Raw genomic sequence first — 7,027 nt, forward strand, 5'->3', positions numbered from 1 at the left:
TGAGCGTGACATTTCTGTATCGAGACCAACACTGGTTTTGACGTATTGATTAAATTATAAGCAAGCTACATAATTTTGAAATGTAATTATTCAATCAAACCTGTTGCTAACGCTAACGGGAGCGACCTCGGGGAAAGCTAGCGCCCGAAGAAAAATAGCGAAATAAAAAACCCCAGGATCATGTAGAGGGTTAATACGAACATTTAACACCAAAATGACGGAACCGGACGCGCCGCACATGCTCACTTCCTGTTTGTAACGCGGCGACTCGCACGTTAGCTAAGTCCATTTATTTACACAGTCTCTGCTTCACACGAGTGCATTTTACTCCGCTGTCAGTCACGTGACTCAAACGTCTGGCGAGCGAGCGGATTTTTTCTTTCGTTTTAGTTTTAACGACCTTGAACGCACAACGATTTAAGAATGTGCCAGTTTTTGTTCCAGTTTTTGTTCGTTTTTGTGCGCAAACATGGCGATAAGGGAGATTTTTTTTTTTTTTTAACGCTTTGCCGAACTACCAGCCCCGACAAATTTTCTGCCGCCGACTTGAGCCGACAGCGACGCCAAACTGATTCTCACTCCTTCCTCCCTCTGTCTGTCCGGACACTTTGCTCGTTGTATAATGTGTTTTTTTTCTAATGAATGAAATATTGTGCATTTGTGTCAAGTTAATAAAACGATTAAAACAAAACGAGGAAACACTGACTCACTGTTTAAACGAACGTACGATATCTGCTTGAACTTTCACCCCAGTGGCACAAATCAAACCCTTGATCTTCCAACGATTAGTTTACGACTGTGCCACGAGCCAAACGTCATATAACTCTGAGCGGGCTTGCTTCTCCGCAGATCTGACTTCTGCAGTAAGTTTGGACACGCCCGCTCATTGGCCCTCGCCACTCACGAAGTGATGGCGAGGGGCATTGTTCTTCCTGGGTTTCTTCTTCTTATTATTATTTTTCCGCCAAAAGGATCGCAGTTTTCACCCCCTGAACGTCGACGAAAAGTCCCACATATAGGTATAGGATCGACCGGCTCGGCGAAAAATTTCATAAAATTGGCATCGCGACAATGTCCGAAGCACACCGGCTCGACAGCGCCACCTACAAAATTCAAAATTTTAAAATGAATTGGGAGCCGACACGCATTTTTCGCCCTAGCCTGACGAAATTCACACCAGTGATAGAGCTCATGGAGACAAGCAAAAAAGCCAATCATAGTGCGGCCCTAGGACGGACAGGAAGTCAGCTATATTGAATCAAAAATTCGCCAAATTTTTCGCTGCGTATTTTCAAAACGCTACTAGTCTCAGGTTTTTGGTCCAAATGAGCTCAGATTTTACATGCCACATCCAGACACATGGGTTTTCAAAAATTATCCACGTTTTCTCCGAATTCCACACGGTTCGCCCGCACGCCGCCGCCAAAATACGCCTTCGTTTCCTGTTTTTTCGATGTCCTCTCACGACCACAGGCATTGCCCTACAGAGCTCACATTCACATCACATATGTGTGATAGGGGCATGAATGGAATGCAATATTAATTTTGATCAAAATGAATACTATAGCGCCCCCTACCATAGGGGTGAAACGCCAACATTATCGGATTCCTACGAAATTCGGGAAATAAATTGGGGGAATGACGTGGACCAAAAAATAATATTACGGGCATAGGTCATTTTTCACACTTGGCCACCAGGGGCGCAAAGACTCCAAAAAAAATCATTTAAAAATTTCTGACACGCACATGCATTGGTCTACACAGCTCAAATTCACATCACACGTGTGATATGAGGGTATTAATAAAATGGATTATTAATTGTAATCAAAATGAACACTATAGCGCCCCCTATCATAGGGGTGAAACGCCAATATTATCGGATTCCTACGAAATTCGGGGAATAAATCAGTGGCATCAGAAGAAACAAAAAATTACATTATGGCCATGAGTCATTTTCCACGGTTGGCCACCAGGGGCGCAAATACTAAAAAAAAAATCATAAAAAAATTTCTGACACGCACATGCATTGGTCTACACAGCTCAAATTCACATCACACGTGTGATGTGAGGGTATTAATAGAATGCACTATTAATTGTTATCTAAATGAACACTATAGCGCCCCCTACAGTATTGGTAAAATACACAACTTTGTCCGATTGGCATGAAACTTGGGGAGATAATTGGGGGCATTAAAAGGGTCAAAAAAGTCAATTACACCATACCTGTATTATGTACGTGGTTGCCGGTGCAAAGCCACAGACCCCTCTCATATAGAGTCAGAGCCACACAGCCCAGGACCACACTGCATATTAACATTGTTCTTCGTTTTTCCGCCAAAACAATCGCATTTTTCACCCCCTGAACATTCACAAAAAGTCTCACATGGGGGTATAGAATCGACCGGCTCTGCGAAAAATTTCATAAAATTGGTGTCGGCAAAATGTCCCATGCCCCCTGACTCGACAGCGCCACCTACAATTTCACCCCTATGGGAGAGGAGCCTGGTTTATTTTGGAAAACACACACAAAAATCAGAACAGTGATAGAGAATGGGGGGACAAGCATAAATATGAATTGAAGCACTGCTCTATGACAGACAGGAAGTCGGCTATATTGAATCGAAAATTCGCCAAATTTTTCGCTGTGTGTTTTCAAAACGCTACTAGTCTCAGGTTTTTGGTCCAAATGAGCTCAGATTTCACATGCCACATCCAGACACATGGGTTTTCAGAAGTTATCCACGTTTTCTCCGAATTCCACACGGTTCGCCCGTACGCCGCCACCGAAATACGCCTTTGTTTCCTGTTTTTTCGATGTCCTCTCACAACCACAGGCATTGCCCTACAGAGCTCACATTCACATCACATATGCGAGATTGGGGCATGAATGGAATGCAATATTAATTTTAATCAAAATGAACACTATAGCGCCCCCTACCATAGGGGTGAAATGCAAACATTATCGGATTCCTACGAAATTTGGGGAATAAATTGGGGGCATGACGTGAACCAAAAAATAATATTACGGGCATAGGTCAATTTTCACACTTGGCCACCAGGGGCGCAAAGACTCAAAAAAAAATCATTGAAAATGTCTGACATGCACATGCATTGGTCTACACAGCTCAAATTCACATCAGACATGTGACATCAGGGCATTAATAGAATGCAATATTAATTTTAATCAAAATGAACACTATAGCGCCCCCTACTATAGAGGTGAAACGCTCACATTATCCAATTCGTATGAAATTTGGGGAATCCATTGGTACTATGAAAAGAACCAAAAAATTACATTATGGTCATGGGGTATTTTCAACGATTGGCCACCAGGGGCGCAATGAATTGAAAATATATTCCCATGGAACTTTGACGTGCATGTCTATGAAACGTATCTACTCCTAGGTTTTTCATCCGAATGAGCTCAAACTCAACATGCCACATCTATAGATGTTGTTCATCAATAATCATCCACGTTTTGGAAATATTCATTATGGTTTTGGTGTAGCTCGCCATCAAAAGTTAGTTAATTATTGAGTAGAAATTCCCAAATCACTTTCACATATGTGAAACCTATCTAGTCCTAGGTTTTTCATCCAAATTACCTCAAATTCCACATACAGCATGTACACATGATTATTGTCAATAATCATCCACGTTTTGGGGATATTCTTTCTGGTTTATGCACAGCACACTGTCAAAATATGACTGCTTTCCTGCATATTTGATTCCCTCTCACAGACACGTGGATCAGACTAAAAAGCTCAAATTCTAATCACTGATGCGGATTAAAACTGTGTGAAGGGGGGCAGATTGCGGCCGTGGGGTGGCCAGGCGGGGAAAATGGTGCGTGGGGGCGGTGGCCGGTCCCGGGCAGTCGCATGGGGGGGCGGTTGCGCGGGGGGCGAGGGCCATCATCGCCGCTTGCGGCTTTAATTTAATGTTATTTTTCTTTATTTTTACTACTTTTTACATTTTATAAACACACAGAAAACATCAAATATATGAAGTAAGATGTATGGGATTATGTAGCGAAGAAAAAACGTTAAATAAAAACGTCAAAATGCTCCGTTCCACCTTGTGATGTCATCAAGTGGTAGTTTTTTTTCCAAGTTTAACAGCTTCTTTTACCTTTAGTTCAGTAGAGATTGGAAATTCCAGGACTGAAATCATCATCCAAATGATTCTAGCGAAGGTGTATGGAGTTTAAAAACACAGCGGAGCACTTCCTGTTTCACCACATGATGACATCACAAGGTGGAACAGAGTCATATGGGTTCTTTGTATCAGCGATTTGTCATTTACATAATAATAATCAACATAATGTTTTATAATAAATAGACAGGACGTGTTTACTCAGCCTCAGTCCGTTTGGATGCCGTTTCCTCGCCGCACGCTGTGAGACTGTGAACGGCGCCATGGAAACGCCCCCCTGTCACGAGCCGCCTCCGGGAGCTGGCGTTCACTTCAGCGTCTGTTTAACCGGACACTTTACATGAGGAACATGAACAGTTATGACCGAATGAAGTCGTTTAAAGGAAAGTTTACGCTTTACTCTTAAGTTGGTGGTTTGATTCCGGGTCCGACTCGCACAAACCTCGTGTCATTGGGCAAGACACTTCAGCAGCTGATCACAAACAGACCTGGAGTTGTGTTTTGTTTCTGTACTAATTCTGTAACTTTGTAATGTGCATTTTTCATTATTTTTCTAGTGCGGGGCCCCAAGATGATTTTAATCTAGGCCCCCGAATTTGTTGGTACGGCCCTGCCTTTATGAATGAATGAAGTTTATTTTGGTTGTTCACAGTCACATGACCACTCCATACTGTCACATGACCACTCCACACAGTCACATGACCACTCCATACTGTCACATGACCACTCCACAGTCACATGACCACTCCATACTGTCACATGACCACTCCATACTGTCACATGACCACTCCACAGTCACATGACCACTCCATACTGTCACATGACCACTCCATACAGTCACATGACCACTCCATACAGTCACATAATAATATCCACTCACTTTAATCACTGTCTTTACTCATATAAACCTACAACAATGTAAATGTATGACTTCATTGATGTTTTTAAGTTCTTTTGGGGTTTTAATGAACTTAAATTCATCATCGAGATCGTTCCAGAGTCTTTTTCCTTAAACAGACACTCTTTGCCTCTCATTAAGTCTTATTTTTTAACTGTCTCTGACACAAGAGACTCTTCCTGAAATGTTTTAAATAAAAGTGTTCCAGCCTCACCACAGCACTTAGTTGTTTTTTTTTTGTTAAAATACAAAGAAATAAAACATGACTTCATCCTAAAACTGTATAAACATATTTGTGCAGAGGTGAGTTTCATTTTTAAGGAGCAAAAACAAAGTAATAACGTGGAAAACCTCGCCGTTAGAACATCTGTCTGTCTGTTTGTTTGTCGTCTTGGAGTTAAATTGTCACAAAACACGAAAGAGCGACGCCCCGTAATTGTCACGTTTACCTCACACAGGCAGAACAGGTCCAGGGACTTTCACTTCTGCCGTCTTCAGCGGGGTCAGAGGTCAAAGGTTAAGCCGTGTGAGCGTTTTTATAACAATCACGTCACTGTTTCTTTATCTTTATTTACGCAGAGAGACCCCACACTCTGTTTTACATGTAAAATACAAGTTAATGAGTAAAGAAGTCCATATAAAACATTAAAAACAGGAGCAGAGGTGAGTGTGGATGGATGGATGGATGGATTATTATATTATTATTATTTTATTATTTTATTTTTTTTATTATCATTTTTATATTTATTATTATTATTATTATTATTACATATTTTCATTTTTATTATCATTTTTTATATTATCATCATTATTTATTATTATTATTATTATTATTATTATCATATGGACTCGTACACTGGAGACTTTATTTGAGACTTAGAGATTTTAATATTGTATTTATTAATAATATTTACTTTTGGTGTGAATTAGTCAGTGGTGGAAGAAGTACTCCAAGTGATTTTCATACTTAAGTAAAAGTACAGATGCTGGAGCAAAAAAAACCCCCAAAAAAACCTAAAGTTAAAGTAAAAATATCACATGAAAAATCTACCTGAGTTAGTATTAAAGTACCTGTTTAAAAATGTGCTTAAACAGTAAAAAGTAAAAGTATTTCATGCAGATTTTGAGTCTTTTAAAGCTTCAAATGTGGTGATTTTGATAAAGATTTGACCTGAATTTTGAACAGAAACAACTGAATCGATCATTTTTTTTCTGTTTTTATTTGTTTATTTTTTGCTCAAATTCTGAACGTGTTAAAAAAAAAAAAACCTCAGCCTTTTCAGCAGCTCTCAGACAAGAATAAAAAAATACTTTTACTTTTCAGTCCAGTTCAAAAACGTAGTGTAGCAGAAAGTAAAGATACTGCTCTCACATGTAGGGAAGTAAAAGTAAAAAGCAGCCACTGTAAAATGCACTTAAGTAAAGTACAGATACCTAAATATTTACTTAAGTACAACACTTTACTACTTTTACTTTGTAGAATCCCACCACTGGAGTTATTGTGCGTCTGTTTCTGTCAGTGCTTTTGTTTGCCAGTTCCGCTTTCCTTCTGTTTGTCTTAAGTAAAGAATTGTCCAGACCTTTTTCTGTCCAGGCCACATTGAGTCCTCCATGTGCGTATCCACTTCTGTCCACCAGAGGTCAGTATGCACAAGCGCAAGAAATGACAAACTCGATCTAGCCTCACAGTAAAAGAACTGAACATGGACTCTCTTTTTTTTTCCTTTGAACCAAACTCAGGCTGACGAAGAGCCCGGATCGGTCCCATCACGCCAGATCACACACGACGACACGATAAACGAGATAAACGAGTCTTTAACGAGCTGATTCGAGTCTGTAATTTACACTCAAAGAAGAAGCGCGTGCGTTTGAGGCGTTGCACATGACCCTGACTCTGAAGCGCGCGAGAGAAACGCCGTAAACGCACGCTCTCCACGAAGAAAACCGCCGCACGAAAAGCGTCAACGTCAAAGC

This window comes from Periophthalmus magnuspinnatus, chromosome 10 (assembly GCF_009829125.3).
Source record: "Periophthalmus magnuspinnatus isolate fPerMag1 chromosome 10, fPerMag1.2.pri, whole genome shotgun sequence".
Lineage (NCBI taxonomy): Eukaryota > Metazoa > Chordata > Actinopteri > Gobiiformes > Gobiidae > Periophthalmus > Periophthalmus magnuspinnatus.